This window comes from Ursus americanus, chromosome 13, assembly GCF_024610735.1.
Source record: "Ursus americanus isolate L20-20 chromosome 13, mUrsAme1.1.p, whole genome shotgun sequence".
In the NCBI taxonomy this organism is placed as follows: Eukaryota; Metazoa; Chordata; class Mammalia; order Carnivora; family Ursidae; genus Ursus; species Ursus americanus.
Window position 1 is genome coordinate 28,412,505 of NC_142139.1, and position 10,658 is coordinate 28,423,162.

The 10,658-nt window shown below is 37.0% G+C and overlaps 1 non-coding gene across 1 annotated transcript; it reads left to right on the forward strand.

Annotated features, from left to right (window-relative positions):
• The first annotated feature begins 6,229 nt into the window (after positions 1–6,229).
• LOC123793431 (U7 small nuclear RNA) lies at positions 6,230–6,291 on the forward strand. Its single transcript, XR_006779964.1, has one exon. It is a non-coding gene; the product is annotated as a U7 small nuclear RNA (small nuclear RNA).
• The last annotated feature ends 4,367 nt before the right edge of the window (positions 6,292–10,658 follow it).

Below are 10,658 nucleotides of genomic sequence, written 5' to 3' on the forward strand. Positions count from 1 at the left end.
CATCACATACTTCAGAGTACTATTCTCTGTCTTTTTTCATTCACCTTCTGATTTGCTTGAGGATTGTGAAATGTCTTTCTCTGTCAATTTTCTTTGTTAATATAAGCAGAAAAATAGAAACTCAGAATTTCAACTGTGTTCAATGGAAGCTGAAAGTAGGATACAAAAAATAATGGAAGGCAGGTTTTTTTTATGCCTTCCTGAAAGATGATGCATAGTTTGGACAACATACTAAGAAAGCTGAAGAGTAACAATTTATTTCATTTTTGTATTATCTTTCTAAATGTTTCATCATTCTTTAGTTTTATTATTTTAGGATCATTCTCATAGTTGAGAATAATTAATGAGTAATGAAGAGTAAAGAAGGCATAACTCCTAGGATTATTGGGGAGCCTGTGTGGCTCAATCTGTTAAGAGTCCAACTCTTGATTTTGGCTCAAGTCATGATCTCAGAGTTGTGAGATCAAGCCCCATGTCAGGCTCCATGCTCAGCATGGAGTTTCCTTGAGATTCCTTCCCTTCCTCCCTCTCCCTCCCCCTCTACTCCTCTCTCTGCTCATGCTTTCTCTCTCTGTCTCTCAAATAAATAAAATATTAAAAAATTATTCATAGGATTATAAAATATCAAAATATTTCAACATATATGAAAAATAGATCATTAAGTTCTCATAATATGTTTTTTAGCTTTTTAAAAAATGAAAGTATGGTAATTGCAAGATGGAATGGGTTTTATTCTGTTAAAAAATGTTATCTTTTAACTTTGGAATACCTTTAAAATAAGACTTATGAAATATCAATCCTTAAAAATTCTCAAAAAATAATCAAAAGTTAAAATTGAGTCTAATGATCCCAAATGCAATATTGAGAGTTAAAGAAATGAAGCTAAAAGGTCACAAATATGCATAAATGAACAGACAGTGAAATAATCAAAGATTGTGTACTGAGTGCATCTGCTGGGATGTCCTGAAATTTTGGAAAGAAAGTCAACTTCTACATGAAATAAACTAATATGTAGTAATACATTGTATATACACAAACCAGTTGTGATTTCCATATGTTTTAAAAGGTCTAGTTGCTGAAACATAAGTAATCTAATCTTTTGGTGTTAAGTGAAAAGAGCTTAGCGAAGCTGATTTTATTGTACATCATTATTTTAGCTTCATGTAAATCCAACTATGAATTTCTTTAAGTTTTTCTCTAATTTCTTGAATTTATTTATAAGGGAAATCTTCTATAAGATTACATATGGTGATCTGAGTGATAACAAGAATTCCTTGTCCAAACTCTTTTCTTACCGTACATTTCTTTTAATGTTGTGTGGTAGTTCGTTATTATCAGTCTAATTCTTTAGTTATAAAAATGTACTTAACTTTACATATTTAAGGAAGAATAATTCAATTGTGCATTAGTTTGATTCAGGAGTTCGGGGTTTTTTGTTTGCTTGTTTTTCCAGATTGCACGTTCCAAAAAAAGAATTTGAGATGTATGCTCCTGGAGAGTGATTCTGTATCCAGTCAGAGGACTGCATGAGAGTAGTTCGTGCCTACATACCTGAGAGAACGGGTGTTGGAAAAGGAGAATTGTACAGAGTATCACCGCCAGCAAACTCCCCCACGCTTGTTCACTGCAGTGATTTGGTCATTGCAGTGTCCGATAGGTCTGACTGTTCCTGCATTCTTCTCCTTCCCTTTTCCTCCTCCCCTTCCCCTACTTCCTATTCCTAGTCTCTCTCCTCCTTCTCTTTTGCCACTCCTTCTCCTACTTATTGCAAATGCAAATCATCTTTCAAAAATTCATATTCTTATTTGTATATCATTTATATTTATAGATTTCAAAGAGAATTCTGAAATCACAGCAGTGGTATGTTCTTTAGTTGAGACATGAGCCTCCATCTCTTCAACCACGTACAGAGAAAAGGAGAACATTAATGCTTTAACGTTTGCTTGGTTTCTTTTCTACAATCAAGAGTAAGAAGAAGGAGAAGGAGAGGTGAAAGAGGTGGAGGAGGAGAATAGGAAAAGGAAGAGGGGAGGAGAAGGAGGAGGAAGAGAGAAGAGAAGAAGGAGAAGAAGAAAGAGAGAAGAAGGGAAGGGAACAGAAGGAAGGAAGGAAGAAAAGAAAAAGGAAAGAAAAAAGGAAAAATACCTTTAAAAATATTTGAAACAAGTATTAGAGAACTTAAAAGAGAAAATATAGATGTCATTTTGCACTGTCACTCAGATATGCAAACTGATACGGTTGCCAGCATCTTTTAGAAATCATAGAGGGATCACTTGACAGACTGGGGATAAAGCCAACAGTAGGACTGTGTATTTGGGCTTAGTTTGTATGATATATTCATCTTGAACAGCAGGGGGTAAATTTTCTAAATAGGTCACTGGGGATCCCCACAAATCCCATTAGCTGGTAATAGGATTTGTGTGCATAAATTCTCTGGCCTTGAAAATTTAGAATTTGGTGTTTAATTTTCCATATGACCCTTATACCCATTAGTGTAAATTAGAAGGAGCTTCTCTGGGAAATTCTTTCTTTCTTTCTTTCTTTCTTTCTTTCTTTCTTTCTTTCTTTCTTTCTCTCTTTCTTTCTTTCGCCTTTTGTTTATTTTTTTTTTAATGATGACTTTTTCCAAAGGTTAATCTTTGAAAAATTCTTTAGTGTCTGAAAGCATCTGAGGGGGGATTAAGTAGTGGAGAAAATAATGAAATACAGTTATTCATTTTTTTTTTTTTTAGCTTATTAGGAAAGGCTCTAAGGGGGAAAAAAAAAGTAACCCATTTCTTTTACTATACTTTTAAACTATCAAAACAGGCAACATCATGTTCATATCCTTTAAAAATACTGTAATGTTTATTAATTTTTATGCAATCAAGTTAATATAAATGGTCTTTGCCCACACTGAGTACTGAAGATAATCTTGCCAATTTGGATTTTGGTGGGAAAAAAGTCTGCCTTTGGGTCCAAAGGCTATTTGAGGATCATGAACTTTCCAAGTGCTGTTGATCAAGAAAAGCAGTATCAACTTCTCAGCCATCCCCTATGACCTTGGGAGAGGAATATAGGACATAAAGCCACCAGTAGAATAAACAAACTTAACAGGCTTCTCTGAGTGTTGTTTTGAATTTTCAGGTTTGTTTGAACCCCAAATCAAAGTCAATCTACAAGGGCTTTATCCTTTGAGCAGAGACATGGAGAATAGGGGCCAAAAAAAGTATATGTGCCCTGGGTTCCTTCAGCTGAGTTTCACCCAATTCCATCTCACACCGTAATGAGTGCTTTATTCTTTATGATAAATTGCACTGTTTAGTAGTAGTAATGACCATGAAGTAGAATATCATTTAAGCAAAAATAAGGAGGTTACAATAAGGATACTGTTGGAATATATCTTTGGTCAGAAAAAAGAAAGGAGGCTGCCTGTAACTTGTCAAATGCCTCAAATATGTTTTTCTCATTTATCCCTCTTAATTAGCGGAGAAAATATTATCCATCCCCATTTTGGCAAAGGCAGACAGAGCTGCTTGGAAAACTGACTTAACTTCCCAAGTATACACAGTTAGTTGGTGTCCCTCTTCAGTGACCTGGTTCCGCAGAGATCCAAAGACACCTCCATGCTCATCCAAGAGTGCAGCTTGGCTCCTCTTAACCCATTCTGATTTTGATCAACCCCGGAGGTGTTGCTGATGCAATGGTAAGTTTTAAGTCTGTTTCCTTTTGTTTTGTTTTGGTGGCTATCCATTTGGATAATCTTCAACGCTGGGTTTAAACCTCTCAGTACTTTGGTGTAAAGGATTATACAAGGACAGCTGAATATTCCCAGACATGAGTTTTCCATTCTGTTTCTTAAAAAGGACATTGCGTCTTCTCCACCGTTATTTCAAAAAAAAAAAAAAATTCTTTTAACCATGGCTAAAAAAAGGGAATCTGCATATTGATTAGGTCAGTGACTATGTGGATGCAGTGCGGAGAGAAGAGACAAAAAAGAGAGAGAGACCAAGGGAAGGAGGCCTGAAAGAGCGGCTCTCACTCCCATGGTGCCAGAAGTGATTAATTTTAGAGGATCAGTGTATCAGTTAACAATTGCTTCAAAAATCTTGCATAACACACAACCACAAAGTTCTCAGAGCACACAATATAAGAATTGGTTTAGCTCATGCATCTGTGGGACGTCTCGGGGCTAGTTGATTTAAATCGGTCTCATCTGTAGCAGCTCCTCTTCACATGTCTGTTATCTTCCTTTGATGAGCTGGATATACAAGGCAGATTCCCACGGCAATGGCAGAGGATGAGGGAAGCAACTCGAAACTCGCACGGCCTCTGAGGCATAGACACAGAGTGGGTACACCATCATTTCTGCCTTACTCTATTTGCCAAAGCAAGTTACAAGGCCAAGTCCAATGTCTGAGGAGATGAAATATACTATATCCCTCTAGAAAGAGGAACTACAAAGCCACGTGGCAAAAGGCAGGTATAGCAGAACAGGTGAAGCTTAGGGCTCATTAATGCAATTTACTATAGCCAGCGCCATTGCCAACCAAAGGGAAAGGACTCAGAGGAATGGTCTGACTCTAGGCCAGAAAGTCGAAGAATTTATCAGCTGGGTAAGTATAGCCTGTTGGGTCTTATAATCTCTGTGAATAAACTGAATTTCCAGGGGTTTGAGGAATGTTTAGGCGAATTGTACTAATGTAGTTTGTAGGACTTAAAGAGGTCTAAAGCAGCTGCTGAGTTATCTAAAAGATTGAGAGGTATGTGATACCTTGGTCAAGTGGATTTTTCCACACCTGCACATCAGATACTATCTTCTCCTTTTTTTTTTTAATGAGAAAGGAAGTTTAAAATGATTGAACTACAGAATAATTAATATCCTATTAAGTTCTTCTGTGTCCCTAGACCTTTCATTCAGTAAAATAGCTATAATAACTTACAACTAAAATTTCACATTCATATTGTGCTTCAATTTTTATGAAATGGTCTCATATCTATTATCTTAATTGATTCCAAATAATCCTATTATATGAGAAAGCTTGAGATTAATCACACCAAATTACACATGAATCTACCTAATTAAGGTCCTTTCACTGGATCCAGAATTGCTCAAAATCTTAAGTTCTTTCCCCTTTCACTTCTTATTTCCCTCTTCTCTGAAGCCGTCCTACTCCTCCACATCTTTTTTATATCCCTCACTGATCCTAGCAACTACCCTTCCTATGTATATAATATATAAATTCAATTTCCAAATGTTATAGCCGAAGGTTCAAATCTGACAATCTTCCCACTTGCACTCCCCTCTCTTCGGGAGAGAGACAGCAAATAGGAGCTAAAGTGAGACGTAGGGATAGTGAATGTAAACAACCATGTTTTCATCTGGCCCAGGCTTTGGGCCCTTTGGGCATCTCTGCTAATAAGACTTCCCAAAGAATTTACCCAGGACCTGTTTGCAGAAACTAGTTGGCTCAGAGTTCTTCCTGGAATAGGAAGAAAAATAAAATAATAAAATAAATAAATGCTGGTACTGTGTATTGCATGCACGTGGTGGGGATGGAGTGGTGGCTAGTGTTTCAAATAATAAGGATATAGAATGAGGGTGGGTATTCTTGTTTGGCTGTTCTGTATCTTATTCAGCAGCCCTGCACAACTGCCACATAACCACCTCTACACCCTGTGCTGAAGGATAGTTGGAAGAAAGGCAGGCAGGGACAAGAGGCCCCCACCATGCTAGGAAGCCAACCTAAAAAAAAAAAAAAAAAAAAAAAAGGATTAAAAAGGAAAACAAAAATCCTTAAAAGGATTTTATACCAGCCTGGAAAGAGCCCTCCACTGTTTCCCACAGGATAGGTAGATGACAAAAACCTGGTTGGATGACAGGTGCAGGGAAGGTTAATCAGATTAAAACAGCCTGCCAACAAGCCCATAAAAACCCCCCGACTTAGAAACTCCCGGTGGCAACCCTCTCAGGTCCCATCCCTCTTCAGGAGTTTTGTACTATTACTCAATAAACTTTACAATCACTCAATAAACTTTGCTTTGCTGCCCACTGCTCTTCATCTGGTCTGCCCCTTCATTCTTCAAAGTGGCGTGATCAAGAACCGTGGGCATTGAAGGAGAAGGAAATCCTGTAGCTTCTGGTTCTAGTCAGTATCAACTGCTCAGGAAGGGCCAGAAAGAGGCTGACTGGGTCTCCTTTTGATAGAGAATATTCATATTCCCTTAACTTTTTAAACATCAGTGGCCTTCGTGTTACAGCTCTTTTAGAATTTGTCTAGCAGGTTTTCTGGTCCTCACTGGAAGACCCCCCCCCAAAAAAAAAATTATAAATAAACGTCAGTGGCCTTGAAATTTCTGTGGGCCCATTTGGTACAGCCTCAGACGATATGGACATAAGCTCTCTGAAAACACTGCTGCTGTTGTTGAAGTTCTTTCTAAAGGAACTTCATCACCCTGTGTCGAAAGCTACCGGGGGTCTAGCCTGCCAGAACTGGTGGGCAGTACCAATTATTTTCATATGTGGTGTGAGAGCTCCTTGGAAAAGGTGTGATTTTTTTTTTTTTTTTTACATTGTCAGAGAACAAAGAGAATAGTGTCTCATGTGATGTAATCTTCGCAGGTGTTTTCCTGTGCCTCTAAGAATTCTATTTAATTTTGGATGGGTACAATTTGAGCTCCTTTGAGAAGTTATAGGAAGGAGTTGCTTCTATATCTTCCCAATCTGTTAGTCTTGTGATGGGCCCTTAAGTACATATCCATGTGTGCCTGGAGTAAATGTTGAAATAGGTCTCTCTGAGTAATATGTCATTGAGCAGTTTGTGTCATGAATAACAATTTTTTAAAGCATTGGTTATTATAAGATGTTTGGAAAATTCATAGAAGTAATATTAGCAGATATTATAAGAATAGATTTGCTAAAATGAAAATATTTTTATTAATGTGGTACTTTACATTTTCTTCATATCATTTTTATGTGACTTTTTTAAAAAAATGTATAATTTTACCATAGAATATATATATACATAATATTTGTTAAAGGTGTGAATTATCTTAATTTTATAAGTGTATAAAGAAAATGAATTACTTTTCTAAAGTCTTAATAATAATGACAGTTACTGTAGTGGCTGTTCTCATGTGACAGGTACATTACTAACTCATATTGTATTATTTCCTTAACTTCTCAAAACATGCTACATGTAGATATTTATTATTACTTACACTTTACAGATGGATAAACTTCTATTTAGAGAATTTGAGTCACTTTCCAAAAGTTACATAGGTAATAAGAGGAAGATTCAGGTTTTAAAACCAGGGTCAGTCAATGACATAGGTTATTTGTTTATTTCTTTGTTTCAAGTTTTCAACTAAATTCTACTTAGTTAACATGTAGTGTAATATTGGTTTCAAGAATAGAATTTAGTGATTTATCACTTACATATAACATCCAGTGCTTATCCCAACAAGTGCCCCTGATATTGGTAATTTTTTTAATTACCATGCTTTCTTAATACCCAAAATTGGACATGAAACATGAGAGTGATATGAGTGAAGATTGTACGTTTTAAAAATGTGGGTTCCCCCCACCATCCCATCGTAAGAAACAGATGAGGGTGTGATACGGGGAGTTACTTTCACAGAGCACAAAATAAATAATGTCTTAAGTAAAAGTGTCAAGAGAAAAAATTTTCCTTTTTTCCAAATATGTGGACATTGTCCCGTGAGTTCTAGACTTCTGTGTGGTATGGAAAGACAGCATCAACTGTTGGACAAAAAAGGAACCATGTTGAGAGGATAATGTCATCTCATCAATGTCATGGAACTCCATCACTCATACAGTGGTGGGGCCTGGGGAAGAATGGCCCCACCAAGATTGGCTATCTGATTGGCCAGGGGATTAAAATAGCTTGTAATGTGATTACGGGCTCTACCTAAAAACAAAACAAAACAAAAAACATTCTATCAGAGCCAACGCTGGGCTGGCAGCTTGTGGAGACAGAGCCAACAGTGGGGCTATTCATTCAACAACACACATGACAAAATTCAGCTCAAACCATAGGGGGCACATTTTCAAATGAGGCCTCATAGATGCTATTATTTAGTAATGGGATTTGTGGGCATCAAGTCTCGTGCATGAAAAATCTACATTTAGGTGACCGATTTTTCTATGTGACAGACCAATGTATTGAATTAAAAAACTGAGCAAATTAGTGCAAATGTTCTGGTGACTTTCCGTTTCCTTTCTCTTATATCTCTGCTTTGTCAAAAATGACACATTCATTGAATGGTAAACTACGTCTCCTAAACTAACCTTACGGAGTATAAAATAATGGTGTGATACAAAGTGAATTTAAAAACTTACAAGTCATCTATGGTGGAATTTCACTGACAGAAATGAAAATGGAAGTGAAAGGAGCCAGCCAGCACTGTCTCCGAACCCTAGGAAAGATCCCTTGAATGTGTCTGGAATCTGATGGAACTAGCTCCTCTAAAAAAGACTTGGTTTTAATAATTAAACTGCTGCTATCACACAGATGCTCTCTGGGTAGAATCATATAATTTTGCTTTCCTTAGTGATGCTGGAACTGAGTTATAAAATATGCATGTTTTATTTATTTATTTTTGTCTTGGAATTAGTGGCTGAAGACTTCTTAATTTCATAACTATGGGCTTTTTTATTTCCTTTCCACTCTCTCAGAATGCGGAGGAAGGTTTTTATTCAGGGGCATGGATTCTGTGATGATATTTTGCTCACATTAAGTTGAATTTTTGCCAGGTGTTATGTTAGATGCAGTCACTGCTGGGGATTCTGTGGGTGTTACTGAAAATTACTTGGACAGAAAAACAATATGTTGGCTCAGTATAGGCTGAGAAAGTGGTGAGGCAGGGGCGCAAGGGAGTGCTTTGCAATATGTGGCAGTGGCTGGAATTCTTTCTGCATCATTTCCAACCCAGACATCTCTACTCAGACCTTTGTCACTTTGCGGTGACAATATTCAGACCCAAACTTCTTAGGCTGCTATCTTAGCTTAGACATTTTGTCCTTAGTTAGCACCTACCTAATCCATTAACTTCTAAAATTATTTAAAGGCAGGAAGTCTCAGTTAAGAAAAAAAAAGAAAAACTGTGGAAATCAGTAAAGAAATTATCGAGGAACAAACTCTTGATAAGAAAATTATTAAAAGAAATAAAAAGCTTCAGCCAATAATGAAAACAGAAGCTTTCCTTCCCGTTTTGTCTATTTTCTTTTTTCCCTACCACTTAGTACATGTCTCCTGTTTCTGTCAACATGGCGCATAAAGGGACCATCTGTTCCTTCGCTGTTCCTCCACAGCGGTGACTTTCATACCCTTTCCTTTAGTCGCTCTCTCTCTCACCCTCAGTTCTGGTTCCCTAATCCAACTAGTCAAATAGAATTTCCCGTTTAAATTGTGTGCCTACAACTCATGTTTTATGAATTTCATAAGTTTGTAAATATATAAACATGTTTTTGAACAAATATCGTTTTTATAAATTTGTAATTTGTAAAGTTTCAAAAACAAGCATATATTCCTTTTATAATCAAAAGGAGGGTGACCAACCATTCTAGTTAGCCTGAAACTGTCCAATGGCAGTGTTATAGGGCCTGTGTCCTGAGAAACCTAAGAATCCCAGGCAAATCAGGGCAACTGGGCACCCTAAAATGATAACAGTAGTTCTAAATATCCTGGCAGCTAGGAGAAAAGGAAAAGTTGCTATTTCTCATATAACTCATTATTATGAGGAATAAGATACATAATTTCTCACAGAGAGTGTGTGCGCATGTGTGTGTGTTGCAAATTACTAAATTCAAAGAAAAGTTTGTATTTGGGAGGCACTGAGGAATACACAGGATTCCACGAGACTTCTCAAAAAATTACATAGAACCTACAGGACTAGCTCTTACACTGATTTTCAGAAAAGGAACTCTCTAAACCTGGACTGTATTAAAGGGAGGTAATTCTGTGGGCGTCTTAAATGCTGATGCATCTTTCTGGGCCGTTATAAAATACTTAAGGAGAAAGTAGCTAATATGTCTCCTTACACTATCAACCTATAATAGTAATTTCTCTCTGCTAGACCTTTACTAGGACCTGGAGAGCAGAATCGAAGGTTACTTGTTTGATCAGGGCCTTTGCTATTCCAAATTGTCCATCAAGACGGATCAGCGAGTGTGGTAGCTTTATGTTATCCACTGCAATGAGTCTAAAATCTCAAGTCATTCAAACATTGTTAGCACTGAAACTTGTCTAGTATTTTTATGCTAAAAGCATTCCTAGTTTTACTCGGAAGGGGTTCATGTTTTCCCTGCATTTTCTTGGCCTTGCTGCTTCCCAGGATGAGCCTGACCTCTTACAAGTAAATCCTTCTTTATTCTTTTCTGTTCCTTTCTTTTCTTTCTTTTCTCTTCTTTCAGTTTTTCACTTCACACCTATTTGATGAGCACCAACTCTGTGCCAATTACAGTGATAGGTAGCAAAGGTATAATGGTGGACCCAACAGACACGAACTTCTGCCGTCACGTAGCCTACAATCTAAGGAGGGTGTATAGACGTAACAGCAAAGATGGTGATCAATTCTTGGGAGAAAGGGAGATTGGAAACATTGAGATGATGCTTTCATTTTAAATAATAAATTGACATTAGATGAAAAGCTAAAGG